The sequence below is a fragment of the Ambystoma mexicanum genome, chromosome 4p (assembly GCF_040938575.1).
Source record: "Ambystoma mexicanum isolate Mex_15411 chromosome 4p, UKY_AmexF1_1, whole genome shotgun sequence".
NCBI classification, from domain to species: domain Eukaryota; kingdom Metazoa; phylum Chordata; class Amphibia; order Caudata; family Ambystomatidae; genus Ambystoma; species Ambystoma mexicanum.
The window spans coordinates 583,706,701-583,722,739 of NC_090927.1; the positions used below are offsets into that span (position 1 = coordinate 583,706,701).

At 46.5% G+C, this 16,039-nt stretch overlaps 1 protein-coding gene across 2 annotated transcripts in view; it reads left to right on the forward strand.

Annotated features, from left to right (window-relative positions):
- Positions 1-16,039, forward strand: part of LOC138453366 (elongin-A-like) — a 1,511,245-nt gene that overhangs the window by 997,918 nt on the left and 497,288 nt on the right. The window lies entirely within an intron of this gene.

Sequence of the window (16,039 nt, forward strand, 5' to 3'; positions counted from 1 at the left end):
CCGGAGCCGCCGTGCTCCAGTTTGCCTAAGAACTTCAATTGATCATCGGACGCTCTCGTCTGCATAGTCATCCGCTTTATCCCGCTGGAGAAGGCCCGACCGTCGACGCGCCGAGGAGCATCCGCCGGTGGGTTTCCCGCCACCTAAGGACCACAAACACCGACGACTCGACGTCCTTGCTGGGCCACAGTTCTTCATCATCTCTTTGCGGTCCAGAACGATCGTCACCGAGGTGCCCCGCATGCCTCTTCCTTACAGGACACCAACGCTCTGTCGTCGACTTCACGGCCGTAGTTCAACCTGTTTGCCGTCGGACGTTCGACCCGTGACTCCTGCCTTTAAAGGGAGGGCACTCAAGAAGGGCCGTCGATTCCCCGACACCGAACGCCGAGTTCCTCGACGCCTCAACGATCCGTGGCTCTTGCTTTAAAGGGAGTCACTCAAGAAGGATCGGTCGACGCATCTTCGGAGAACTCTACTCCACCAGGTACATTGGGGGGGTAAAACCTTAATAGGAGGAAATAAGACTACCGTTTCAACCATCTTACGTTCCTGCCTATCTCTATTGCTGGTTTCCTCGTTATTGATCTGTGACACATTTTAATCGTACAGTTGATGCACTTTAATGAAATTCGATAACATTGGAGGTACTTTAGAATTGTATATATTTATCATTGTTGACTTCCGAGTACAAAGTGCGTTATTGTGATTGTGTACATACCTTTGAATATTAATTAAATAAAGACTGTGTTTTCAGTAATCCAGTGTGTGGACATTCCTTTGTGGGGGTTCGGGGACTACACTGTACTTAAGAACCAGCCCGCATCACCTCCTGAGAAGTTAGGCCTTAATTGCTCGTCCATTGCTACCAAATAGAGAATCTTGGCTGGGGTCATCTGTGCCTCTCCTCTACCATAAAGAGAGCGGAAGTGCAGACACCCCCCTACCAGTCTTTACAACCGTGCCCCCCCCCCCATGCTGAGTAATCTAACGCAACAGAAGGTAACATTGAGTAAGATCTAAACCAGTATACAGGGACCGAACCCAGATAGAGTGAGCCCGGGAATAAGGGAACATGAGTACAGGGCACGCAAGTTAGTAGCCCAGTGTCTAGGCATCGGACAGTTCTGAGGGACCCCCACATGAGAGAGGTACTGCACAATCAGTGAGAGGCACGCCACCCCGAATGCACCCATTCGAGAACTAAGCGCTGGCGTTGGTGAAAACAAGCCCTCGACAAACTAAAGAGCAACAACTTTAACGTGCTGCACGGGACGCACACAACGCAACGCAGAGTGCTGTGACCCTGCACGACAGTCGAGCCTCCACAACCTTTGGCTAGTAACAAGGGAACACAGACCTGAGGAAGCTCAATCAAGAAACCAGGTGACAAGGCACTAAGTAGATCAGAGGGACCCCCGCGCAGCTCGCACGACAACACAAAGCCAGAGACGTGCCCACCATCAGCACTACTTAACTCACACCCAGGCACCAGTGGAGATATGTCCTCAACAAACAAAGGACTCCTCGATCATGGATTCCTTTAAGGCCGCTAAACAGAAAGGGCAGCCGCACAGTGCCCCAGAAGCACAACCAGCGCAGCCAGATAAAGAAACCGCTACTAAAGAGGATCAAGTACTTGAAGCAATCGCACCCCCTGAGATCGTTCATTGACACTAAAATGGAGGAGGTTAATTCTGATGTGCAATTGATGAGGCAAGATGTCTGCAACCTCACAAAGGGTCACAACGGCTGAAACTGAGCTAAAAGAAACCACAGAAACCACTTAAGAACTAGGTAGGCGGCTGACGGGAAAAGATGAAAGCGGCGCTAGAAGCCCTGGCGGAGGATGCAGAAGGGCGCACCCGACGTAACAAGGTATGCCTGCTTTGAGTTCCAGAAGGGATGGAAGGAGCCACCCGAGGGACTTTGTGGAAAATCTAATACTACAGGAATTTGGGGCAGAAACACTATCACAGGGTTTTGTGGTTGAGAGGGAGCATAGATTCCTGCAAAAGAGACTGCCACCAGGCTCACACCCTCGCCTCATGATTGCAAAGATACTAAAGTTTCGCGACAGGGAGACCATTTTGAAATTCTCCAGAGGGTGGCAGATTCGTCGAGGCAATGGCAATATAGCCATTTTTCCGAACTACACACCTGCAGTACAAGGAACTCCTTTGTGCCAATTAAGCTTAAACTTAGAAAATTAAACCTTAAATACATGCTGATGTATCCATCCAGACTCGAGATGATCTACAAAGGATGAGCTATTTTCCAGGAAACACCGGTGGCAGCCACAATGTGGCTAGAACACAACTTAGATGACGGGCAGGAGGAGAGGTCATGAGGAGCAGCCGATCCGGTAACGGAAGGGGGTGCAGGAGGAACATGACACCTGCAAATCTGCGGATATGTGACATGGAACAATGGAGTACTTTGTCTTGTTAAACGGCAGGAGCGAGGCAGGAACCTCTGACACACACCCCACAGACTACCAGACGTCAGCCAGTTGCTGACGCAACACAGCCCGCATGCTGAAACCCGGATGGGACAAGCAGATGCGGTGGTGCTCAAGCGCCCCCGCAAGTGGCAGCTGAGTGCAGTTTTATAGTTTTGGGTTGGTTCAGAGTTTGTAATGGTTTGGATTCCACATGGAGCAAGCTATGTCAGAATGTGGTTCTGCATGATTGGGTGGGGGCTGCCTGGGGTGTAAAGCAACCAGGAAGGCCCAATTCAGAAATTGGTGACCCGGGGGTTAGGGGGAACCCGCATACTGATATGGCCAATGAGATTAGAGTACTGACATGGAACGTCTGGGGCCTGGGAACATTTATGCGTAGGAATAGGGTGAAGTCCTTCATCAATAGGAAAAAAGTGCAGGAGACCCACCGACCCAGCAGACTATGGCTGTGGTAACGGAACACTGGGACGGGCAATGCTACGGTTCCCCCTACTCAAAATACGCCAGGGGGGGGGTTCTCATTTGGGTAAGTCCGGCTATCCCATTTAAACTACTGAGTTGGGAGGCAGACCCAGAAGGTTGGTACCTAATAGTACTGGGATGCATTGAGCTGGTGGAAGTCTGTATAACAAACTCGTATTTCCCCAATCATGGGATCCCAAAACACCTAGACGCACTGGGGGCCAAACTAGCCCAATGTCGATAGCTTTTTCATATGGGGGGAGGGGGTGACCTCAATTGTGTTAGAGATTGGGAGCTAGATAGGTCTAAACCGACAGCAACCAGAAATGACGCTGCAACAGGGGCATTAAACACACTAGTAGAAACCCTCGACCTAGTGGATGTGTGGAGGGAGCTACATCCCACAGACAAGGGCTACTCATACTTCTCATCGCCACACTCCCTACACATGAGAATTGATTACCTATTCGTGGCCAAAGCCTATCAAACACAAATAGAATATGCACACTACCTAGGTAGATCGATATCGGACCACTCCCCACTGTTGATGGCTTGGAAAACACGGGGGCCTAGGCCTCCATACCACTGTGGCGCATGGCACCAGACGCCCTAACGGACCAGGCCTTCACGGAAGGGCTGCGAGACAAACTAGAGGAATATGTGGACAAAAACGTAGGTAGCGTTGAAAGATGGGGTACAGTTTGGGAGGCGATGAAAGTAGCGGTGAGGGGGGAGGCCATTGCAGAAGCGGGAGGCATATGGAAAACACTAAGAGCCGAACTGGAGAAAGTGGAAGAAATGAAACGCAAAGAGTCAGACACGCGGGGGACAAGAGAAGAGGAGTCCGAGCTAGCACAGTTGCGTGAGAACTGCCAGGAAGCATGGGGGAGGCTCTCCAAGTTTGATTATTCGGTAAAAACCGTGAGAGCTCACGCTGAGGGAGATAAGCCAGGCAGACTCCTAGCCTGGCTATGTAGGAGAGAACACCCACGACCACGGAGATCAAAGACTCAACCGGCACAACACATGGAAATCAAGGGATGAATGTGACTCTTACCGCCCGCTAGCAGTGCTAAATTACAATGTCAAGATCGTGACCATGATACTAGCCAGGCACCTAAACAGGATAATGGGTGCCCTAATACACAGCGACCAAAACGGCTTTATACCAGGCGCAGCACTGCGCTGAACCTACTTAGACACACATCCTTGCGCAAACCACAGAATCCCAAGAGCAATACGCTATACTTTCCCTGGACGCCACAAAGGCGTTCAACTCAACATATTGGGAATGGCTGGTGGCGACACTAAAGGAATTCATATTTGGGGAGGGATTCATCCGATGGCTGCGAATACTATACATGAACCCAAAGGCCCGGGTTAAAACAGGGAGGATAGTGTCAGCAATATGGGACATAAAAAGAGGGACGAGGCAGGGATGCCCACTATCCCCGATGCTATATGTGCTGGGCCTAGAACCAGTTAAAATATTCCTCAGGAAACAACACCTAGATGCTGGGATCTGGGTTGGAGGAAGGAGACCCCTACTATCGGTCTACGCGGACGACGTGCTGATGTTCTTGAGAGATCCGCACCTGAATGTCCCAGTGATCCTGGACATTCTCGACAATTACGCTATAGTGTCAGGAATCCACGTCAGCAAGACCAAATCCTGCATATTCCCGATAGCCGGGCTGAAAGGGAGGAGCATCAACGAATTACCAGTGGTGGGACTCAAATGGGAGGTGGACTTGTTTAAATACCTGTGGGTGAGCATCAGACACACACATGAACAAATGCACGTACATAACCCGGCGAAGGTGGTGCAGGGGTTGAAGAAATCCATGAAATTCTGGTCCAAGCGACCGCTATCCCTGTTGGGGCGGGTGGCCATCGCTAAAATGATGATCCTCCTGAGATTCCTATACTACTTCAGCAACGTGCACTACTACATCAAGGTGTCCTTTTATTAACACCTTAGAAGTGCTGCTCCAAGAATTCTTGTGGGGCGCTAATCGCCATAGACTCTCACTAGCAACGCTATACTTACCATTTGACAAAGTTGGGGTGAAATTGCCAAACCTTGAGAGGTACTACCTTGCGGCTCAACTCAGCCACGTAATTAAATGCCTGGCAGATGAGTCTACTTCGGAAACAGACTAACTGCAACACCTAGTGGCCCCCATTAAACTAAAGGAAATATGGGTATCACACGAGGGCCCAAGCAAATCCCGCTGATGGTGAAACTGGGTAGGACGATATGAAGGAGTACAATACTTGCTAAAACTAGAAAACCCTTACTCACCGGAGGTGCCAATAGCGGCCAACACATGCAAAGATAGTACGGACATGGCGGTGGTGTGGAAACGGGAGGAGAAAGGGATATACACATGGGGAGATGTATATGAAGGTGGGGTATTCGGGGAATTCGATTCAATGCCAGAATTAGAGGTGCTGCCAAGCGGGCAATTTCTCTGGCACCACAGAATCCGGGAAATAGCCAAGGAAAGGTGGGAGGGCTGGCCAGAGGAACCACAGGCAGACCCACTGCTGACCCTGATGTACAATTTAAATGACGGCTGGAGGGCAGTTTCTCAGCTGTACGGCATGCTAGTAGACACACCTAACCCTAAGAGTATAGCACTGAAGGAGCAATGGGAGAAGGATCTAGGTGCAGACATAACGGAGAAAGAGTGGGATAGAATACTGAGCTTTCCCAAAGCAGTATTGAGAAACCATTGCACTGGATAGCTAAATTTAACAAGGAAGCGAGCTTGCATTGCTCGTGGTGCAACGGCGAGAATGCTGACCTACACATGTTCTGGGAGTGCATGCGTGTGAGAAGTTTTTGGGTGCGCATAGAGCGACCTTGCAGGGAGGCGGGAGTAACAAGGTATGAGTGGTCACTGAAAGAATGCCTCCTTGGTGCCTACCCCAGAACCAGCAAATCCAAATATGTAATCAGGTTTATGGACCTGGCATGCATACTAGCCAAGAGAACCATCGCCATGTCTTGGAAAGCCGCTACAGGGCTACAATACGGAAAATGGCGAAATGAATTTGAAAGGTGGGCAGAGGCAGAGACCAGGGTATGGGTGGAGGGAGCGAACAGAACGGAACCTGATGGTAACGACAAGTGTGTAGCATGGAAAGCGTGGATTTGGGACATGTTTCACCCCCATGAGTACACCAATCAAAGCAGGAACTGCCCACGATGCGCTCAGTTCATCATTCCACAGCACCCAATTGACAGTGGCCAACCGGCGGACATGAAGAGCACAAAAGAGCTAACCCGCCGACGTTGAAGAGTTTGCCCCCAACCGATGTTATAACACATGGCACGTGTAGGAAGTTGTTTGTTAAGTTGTTTGTTGTTATTAACTTAAATGTAGGCATGTAAAATGAAGTGCACGGCTGTAACTATATAAATGCCAATAAAAATATATAAAAATAAATAAATGCCCCAGCAATGCATATCTGAACCGTTCTCTCTTCCAAGCAAAAAATTGCTTCGCATTTGTTGAGGGTGAACGGGTTCCCCTCCTTATAGAGCTGCTGGGGCGTTTCCAGACCCTGATGACCCAGCACTCAAACTGCCCGTTTGCCATACCCGGTTGAAAAGGCAGGTTGTTCTAGATAGGTGTTAGTGGGCCCATTCCCACTGGTGTACCCCAATGACGTATAACTTTCATATAATAGGTTGTATTCCTTGTCGAGGTCAGTAATGAGAAACTGACGGCCCCCACAATCCCAGGAGAGTTCATAAAAGGAATCTGAGACAAGGACACTAAAGAGCAAGCTTGTTCTATTAACTTCGATCTGGGTCGCAGAATGTTCCTTCCCCCATGTTATGACGCGAGTCCTGTGGTGCTAAGTTATACTAGTGATCAACAGCTATCGGCCCAAAATACAGACTAACAAAATGCAGAATGCACAATTCTTTGTATTCATTAAAGGAGAGAGGGAGAAAAGTAATTTGATGAAGATTTTTTAAATGTTCCTCTTTTTGTAAGGTTTGAAATTCTGTTTGTTTATTAACATGTATTTCACTAAACCTAAACACTCCGCCCCTCCACCACTCCTTGTTTTTCTGTCTATTTGTGATCATGCAATTGTACTGAAATTTCATGCAACAGTAATTGAAGTGTTTAAGAAATGCCTTGATTTGAGAAAGGCATCAGATGTGCCGCCGAAACACGTGTAATCGAAGGGCACCTCGGATGAGAGGTTGAACATATGAGAGTGCTATAATTAAAAACTTGTTTTTTCACACATCTTTGCTGTGGCGCAATTTCTAGAACCAACTCCTAAGACTTAGGCAATCAGGATTCAGACCTTGTCATGGGACCGAAACAGCTCTCCTTGAACTCAAAAACCAAATCGACTATCTCAGAGACGTAGGCAAACCTGCACTCCTGCTGCTGCTGGACCTTTCAGCATCTTTCGATCTGGTCGACCCCAAAACCCCCCTTTGCCAGCACCTTTCGTCAGAAGCCAATTTCTCTGACAGGGCATGCAAATGGATCGACTCATTTCTAAAGGACAAAGCAATGAAAGTCTTCTCTGACTCATGCGCTAACCCCAGCACCATCAAATGCGGGTTCCGCAAGGCTCCTGCACGGCCCCCACCCTCTAGAACCTCTTCACGAGGCCACTGTTCATAATCCTTTACTCCTTGGGCATTTCGTACACAAACTATGCAGATGACACCCAGGTACTCATCCCCCTCTCGGGTGATTACCATGCCAACCAGAACACCCTAAACTCCATCTACACAACAATGCAATCTTGGATGGCAGAAAACTGGCTCTGTCTCAACAGTGAGAAAACCAAACTCCTGCTAGCTGGGTCCCCCTCCACCTTGAGCAAACTGGATAACCAATATTCCACCTTCTCCATTGATAAAATCCCCATCACCGTGTCACCTTCTATCAAAATACTAGGTGTCTACCTCAAACCCGACCTGATTATGGACATGCAGGTCAACACCATAGCCTCCTAATCTGCCTATCATTCTAAACTCAACACAGTCAGACCCTTCCTGTCCCAGTAAAAGTGCCTCACCATCGCCAGGGCCATAATTGGTTCCAGGCTTGACTACTGTAATGCACTACTCATCGGCACTTCTGCCAAGAATGTTGCCAAACTCCAAATCGTTGAAAATAACACGCTCAGAGACGCCACCGGCCTCGCGCGTACAGAACACATCTCGGAACTCAGAAGACAGGTTCACTGGCTCCCAGTCAAGGATAGGATCACATTCAAAGCCCTCGCTTTGACTCACAAGTGCCTCCACAACCCCCCTCCTACCCCCCCCCACTTTTCATGCAGAATCACCAAACCCGCCACCCTCGGACCCTCCAGATCCCCTTACTCCAACCTCCTATCTGTTCCTAGAACCCGTAGGGTCCGGGCAGGCGGCTCCAGCTTCCCCGCTGTCGCCCCCCCCTACTCTGGAACTCCCTACCGCCTCACATCAGGATCATTGAATCCCACTCAGCCTTTCGCAAAGCCATCAAAACAAACCTGTTTGACTGTTTCAACATGTATTTTATGGCAACATGCACTAGCATTTATTCTGTGATACTATGTAAACACTTTCTCTGAACTGAACTGTAAACAAGCACTCCTGGGCGGCTTCCTTGTAACCCGTAATCAAGTCTTCTTAAGCTCTGATATAGCGCCTTGATGCCTGTGGGCTGCAGTGCGCTCTACAAATTTAAATAAATGTAGAGAACAACTACACAGATAGGAAATGGGCTCTCGGCTACAGCTTATCCGGCAGAGTTCCTTGAGCCGTTGAGTCAGGAGGGGTAACCAAGGCGTCAACAACAAAAGATTTGCTGTAATTGCCAAAGAAGCCTGAGACGGCTCTAAACTCCACAAGCTCAGCCAGTAGTGCTTCTAGGGTGTAACATGGATTCCGAAGAGTCTCCATAACGTCATCTGCGTACGGAGAGATCTTATATTCCACATCACCGAACACTGCCCGTTTGATTCTCTCATTATTTCTAACTCGACAGTCAAATGGTTCCATGGTTAATGCAAATATCCGCAGCAAAGGGCCAACTCTGCCGAGTTCCCTGTGCGATAGCTAAGTACGGCGTGTACTGCTTGTTAACTCTGATCGCGATTGGGCTTGGTAATTGGCAAGGACTAATATACCAAAATTGGGTCCAAAGCTTCAAGAGTACCCAGTATGTTAAACCAATTCACCCTGTTCAAAGCTTTATGGCATCCAGTGTAATGATACCCAGCTCAGCTCCTTCCTTATGGCTAGTATCAACCAAGATGAGAGCCCTTCGGATATTATTGTCATTACTTCGATCTTTTATACTTTTATAAATCCTGTCTGCAACCCGTGAACCAGAATTTTGAAGTACAACTTAGCGTTGTTGTTCATTAAATTGATCAGACAGTATCAGTCACAGCTGGTTCGGGCTTTGCACGGCTTGGGTATTGATATAGTAGTTGATATCCCCCATAGTGGGGGCGATAGTGCCAGAAGTCAGATGAGAATTAAACAGGGTCGTTGGTTGTGGAACGTGCGGGGAAGAAAATCTTTTGTAAAAAGTGGTGGTAAAGCCATCCGACCCGGCGCTTTGTTTTTCAAGGTTTTAATGGCCCATTCCACTTCAGAGGGTTGTATGGGCCCTTCCAGGGTCTCGGCGACAGTCACTGAATATGGGTATTTGCTAGGTAATCGGGTTGCCTCGCCTGGAACAGACATTCACCAGAGAACATAGTGGTAAAGTATTTTTTGATTATTGCTAATTGGTCTGTGTTGTTGTGCCATATGATGCCATCCTCCTCTCTCAATGCTGGAATGTAATTGCGTGCCCTACTTTAAAAAAAAAAAAAGTTTTCATTCATACTCCAATAGTTGATTGGCTTTATTACTGTGGATGTAATAGTGTTGCATGGGTCTAAGTATTGCATGAGCCGATCTTTCCGCTAAGTGTGCCTCTAATTTATTATGTAACACTTTCAGTTTATGATGTATCCCATGAGATACCACATGTTTGTGCAGCCTCTGCCATTCGTACCTCTGTTTCCAATTGCGTTTCTACCAGCTTGCGTTCTATGGTATAGGCAGTGGTGCTACTGATTAAGTCCCCCCCCCTTACAAATGCCTTCATAGTGTCCCATATGATAGCCATAGAGTCATCTGTACTGCTATTTTCCTCAAAATAATTTGATGTAAAATCTGCTATGTCCTGAAAAAACACTGGGTGCCTCAATATTGGGTCATATAGTTTCCATGAGTGCCTGACAGGTGGGGGTCTACCAGTAATCGCTAAGGAGACTGATGCTGGGGCGTGATTAAAAAGTGTCCGAAGGCCAATTTCTGCTCCCTGAACACACAGGTACAAAGCACTAGGAAGCAGTATCAAGTCCAGCCTGGAGAATATACCTATTTTCCCCATTGAATAACTTCCATGTGTCAGCCAGAGCAAATTTGTACAATAGTGAAGCAAACGAGATGGCGTTCCTATAATTGGCTCTGGTTGGCTGCAAGGTCTTATCAATTTACGGATTGGGGAATAGGTTAAAGTCTCCACTAATCGCCAATGGCCTTCTGCAAAGGCAGAAGTTGGGGGACAAAGGTATTGAGAAAGTGGTCTTGCCCATTATTGGGGGCAGACAGGGAAATTAAAGAAGATTTATGATCAAACTAGTGACCCTTGATACACATATATCTTCACAGGGGACCCTGCAAAACATTAGAAAACTTAACATTTTCAGCCAAAAGTAAAGCTACCCCCAAGCAAGTCAAAGTATTGATGTGGGAAGGCCCTATGCTTCATCCCCTACATCGCGCTGAAGCAAATTGGTCTTCTGCAGAAACACAATCGACAGGGATAAGCCTAATAGTTCCTCTTCACTAGGAAGTTCAAGCCCTAAACATTCCAGGTCCCCAGTTGAATACCATTCTCCCCACCCCCTTCATCACCTGCCCTCATCAGTGGCATAGGCTAGATTGTGAACTGCTAGTTAAAATGAGAGATCCATCTGGAGAAAATCCTCAAGCATGGCACATAGGATCTGCTGACCAAACAGACAATTGTACACACAATAATACTTTTCCCACCCTCTTTGAAGCACACATGCTAAACATATTGAACCGAACAACACAGATCTGTCCAGTGGATCTTAAGATCGGTTAACCTGACTTGGAGGGACACAGAACACAATAATAGGGGTAACGCTCTCCCCCCAAAGCCCAAACAGGAAAGCCGTACTCCTCTGAGGCAGAAGATAAGTACAAAACAAGGTGTCTATGTGTAACCAGATATTTGTAGAGTCCCTGTTCTCTGCCACAGTTTTGATGTCAATCATTGTCTAGTATGCCATGTGGCGAACCCTTGGGTTTCCTTTATTTCCCCACCTTTGTCCATTTCCTCGACTCTACAGGACACGAGGAGGAGCCAGCATCCACAACCTTGGTATCCGCCTCATTTCTACCTGATCTCAACAGTGTCACCCCTTCCTTCATGGATTTGATGGACCAACATTTTTATGCTGGTATGAAAAGATAAGTGCGGTAGGGAACCCCCATGTAAATGCCACCTCTTTGCTTTTTAGCCATTCCTTCATAGTGCTCTCGTTTTGGTTAAAGTTGAAGCTGCCAAATCTTGGAGACCGAAACTGCAATATTTCAAAAATTAATGGTGGGTTTAGCATGAGCAGCGCTCATTATGCGTTAATTGTGGAGAAGTGCACCCATGTTAAAAACATCTGGAGGTATATCTTGATTTGTGGGGGTTGTTGGTCTCTTGCAATCGGTTCTGTCCGACTCGATGGCAGAGTCCGCTGTCAAGTATGGAGCAAAAGAGCCATTTGACAAACTCTGGAAGCTCATTGTCCCGCACCGTAACTGAATCCAGACTTTTCTACGGGAGCGATTTTTAGCGTCTTCCTGCTTGTCCTCCAACTCATCACAGTGGTTCTCTAGAACCTCAATTTCGCATGACCATTTGCTCAGTTCATAGGACTGTTCTCAAAGTGTGGTCTCCAACTCATTTCAGCTTCCAACACACTCATCTTCTGTTACTGAATAGTGCAAGGAATTCATGAGACGGCTCTGCAGTGCTAATTTGGATTTATTTCTTGATCTTGGAGAGCGTGTCCTGCAGGCCTGACTTGGTGGAGACCTGAGATGGCAGGCCCCGATATGTCTGGGGCATGGACTTGAGCTGAGATCACTTCAGATCACGTACTCATGTCAACTGGTTGAAGCATCGTAGTGATGCCACTTTTTTTGCCAGCTTTTGTTGTTTTAGCAATAGCTTCGAAAGGCCCCAAACAGTTTGAGATATTTTGTACAGTACAAAGACCAATTATACAGAGTCGTGACAGATGAGGTGAGCTTGCGCGATTAGCCGCTCATCCCCAATGACAGTTGCCTCTCCTCAATGCCATACGAACTCCAGGATTCATATGGAAGAAATGATAAATCTGAAAGAGTGAACTGCACTCTGGTTAATGCTTGTTCTATTACATATATGCAATCACAAATGCAACAACTTTTTTTTTTATATCCGTGGCTGAATGATTTATTCCTGATGTAGACAGCAGACACGTGTTTTGACCTTGTGGTAGTTATCAAGGCCTTTTTGTTTGTAGAGCGTAAGTTCCACCGTATCAAGCCCGATTCTCTCTTGGGTTGACGGCAGTACAGTTGCACAATTAGTCAGAAAATATGACCAAATGGAATATCCCCAATATGTAATATGCCTAAAAGTTAGAGCGACTATCTCAGATAGTCAAAAGTGGTAGATTAGTAGATTGGTGCGATGCAGGTCGTACTGGAAGCCTGTTGTTGCATGGGTCAAATCCCAGCTCAATAATATTTCTTGCACAGCGCACCCACCGGGCGAGTGCCTTGGGTATGTACTCCTCTTTCCGGCCGCGGAACAGCCGTATTGGAGAAGTGTGCGTTTTGCACGGAAAGCCTGTTAAGCGCAGAGACATGTTCTCAGGTCAGATCCCAGCTATATTACTCTTAGGGGCTGGGATATGACCCGAGGACCAATCTACTAAATTCTTAATATTGGACCTATTCTTTGCCACTTTTGATTATCTTGATCGTCGCTCTAACTTTTAGACGTATTACATATTGGGAATATCCCCTTTGGTCATATTTTTTGACTAACTGCGCAACAGTACCACCGTCATCTCAAGAGAATTGGGGTTGATACAGTGGAAAAAGGCCTTGATAATGACCACAAGGTCGAAACATGTGTCGGCTGTCACATCCGGAATAAAGCATATTCAGCCACGGATATCAAAAAATCTTTTGTTGTATTTGTGATTGCATATATCTGATAGAACAAGCATTAACCAGAGCGTGGTTCACTCTTTCAGATTTATCATTTGTTTCACTTGGCTTTAACCCAGGATGGGTGGATTTCTGTGAAAAGGTGTCCGCAGCCGGTCCACATATAACACTATTACTTTAGAGTGGTCAATGGTGCACTGTAACATTTTCGAACCCATCAATTATAATATTTTTTTCATATGGAAGAACCTTGCACAGGCTGCTGGCAGAGGAGCTCCAGAGAACATTCCATTGCCAGCTACCAGGGGTCACAGTAGCGCAGAGTGATGTTTCTTAGGGTTGGGATGTGCCACTAAGCAGAATGTCCGGTGGTGGGTGGATGGCAGGACATCCGCACAAATACCCTGCGGGACCCCCCCCCAACTGTGGGCCACAACATGGGAGGCAGGGGCTGACCGTTTTTAAGTGATACCACTCAGCAAGCACTACGGTGGAAATGTTCTATCACCCAGGACCACCTCTGCTGAATTATTAGTACCTTATATCAGGTTAGCTCATGGCACACCGCTGCCCCGCAGACCCAACCTTGCAGAGGTCACCGGGGGAGCCATGTGTGACAATCTGCATATGGTGGGCCCTGGTGATGTGGGGGCTCAGTGGTGGCAATAGGTTGTATGCCTCAATCACTGCCCCAAGGGAGCGCGAGCAAAGCGGACCGGCTCTTCAGCCACAGATCGGGGCCTGCGGGAAGTCGGAGACTGGTGTATCTCCACCTCACCTGCTGTGCTGTCCAAGCCGCTCTGCAGCAGTCTGTAGAGTGCCCGCGAGTAACGGCCACCATCTTGGGTTCGTCCATACCTCACCTCAGTCATAGATTCACTGCTTCCCAAGGTCGTAGAACGGCAGGCATCAGCGATGGACCCCATACCATAATCTGGCATTCACCACCAGTCAGGCCTCTAAGGAGGAAAGGAGCAACCTTGCTTTATTCCATCCACAATGTCAAATCAGGAAGCCATCTGGCTAGACGGTGCTCCGGGCCACGCCCCTGATTTATCGTTTTGTTCATTATTTCGAGAAACTGATAAATCTGCTACAATGCCAGCTTGCACGTCCCCTTTTTGAGCTGATTAAATGATTTACTAGGTGTGATACAGATGTGTAGTCAAGCGCATGGTACAGTAGACCTGGACAATGACGCATTCTATGTTTGCTACATCACAAATGTAACTGTTTTGAATCACTGCCATGTTAAATCCTCTTGGGCTGTTTCTTCCCTTCACGTCTTGTTTACTCTAGGTATTTCTAGATGATTCTTCCTCCTTTTTATCTTGGGCGCTTAAAAATCACCCTTTGAACGTAAAGCTTAGACTTTAGTGCAAAGATATTGGCAAGAATAATGGGTGAAAATGTTTTTATTTTATTTATATAACAACTTTATCCAAAGGACATCACAATGAAAAAGAGAAGTCTGAAGCAAAAATAAAACAAATGATGGTCCGAGTTAGGGATCGACAGTTGAACTGGCAGAAACAAAAGCGAGAAAGCAATAAAAAGAGAAGTAGAAGCTGGAAAATAAGTGTCAGTTTTAGTAGGGTTTAAGCATAGAAAGTGAGTCCGCATCCAAGAAGACTGTGCTGAAGGGAATCAGTGAAGGAAGAAAAAACCCAAACTCTAGAAGATTTCATTAAAGAAGCCAAAGGTAAATTATATAATGTAAATCAAAGAGGGCTAAGAACAGACACTTGGGGAGGCTAGATATTGACCTACAGGAAGAAAAATATGTCCAGAAAAACTGGAAGAAGCCATCTTGTAAATTAGGAAACCAAGATAATGCCAAGAGAGGAAGGACAGTTGCAATGGAGGTTGATTAACCGTATCAGATACAGAAAGGTTGTGCAACACCAGAAGGGTAGACTGTTTATAGTGTTGAGCATGCAAAATTAAATCTGATTCAGAATGAGCAGGTTGAGTAACCAGGCCTATCTGACACCGAAAGGAGAACCATACATTGGGGGAGTTAGATATACAGATACTGAGAGCACCAATCTTAACAGAATGTTTGATATTGGGAAGCATAGAAATACGGCGAAAATCAGAAGGATTGGGAGTATGTAGTGAATATGTATCAAAGGAGCAACTGTATCCAATTTAAAATTAATTACTATGAAAACAGCCTGACTACAAGGAAGAGCTTAATAGAATAAAAAGAAAAGGTAAGATGCAAGGGAAAATTGATATCGATTAAACCGGCATGGGATCTGAAGAAGCAGCAATCTGATTAGTATGAGCAATAACAGAAGCAGAAATGGGAGCAAAGGAATATTCACATGGTAGGGAACAGACTAGAGGGGAAGATGCAGGTTTATTAGGAAGGAAATTCCTGATGGTCTCAATTTTAGAGACAGACCATGAGGAAGTCTTAAGAATTAAGTGTTAAAGTGGAGGATGAATCCAAAGGAGGATAGGCCAGAGGTGTATCCCGAGTAGTAGAGCTGCATAGGAGAATAAACTTGAGAAGTAATGAGATTGATAATATTTAGACCTAGCCTCACAAATCGCAATAGAAAATTAATAATGTGGCAAAGAATATCAAAAGATTAGTGTTCTACCCCTTTGCCAAACGTTTTCTTTTTAAAGTTTATATATGTTTGGTTGGTTCAATTTGTTCAAAGGCTGTCTGTTCAGAGAACACTGCTGAAACCTGTTTGACCCTAGCAGGTTAGCTCATTTTAAGGGAGGTTATTAAAAACGTCAGCTGCATTTTATTGTACTGTTTTTAGAAAAGTATACTTTAAAATAGTTTTAATAATTGATTACCTAGAGTGGAT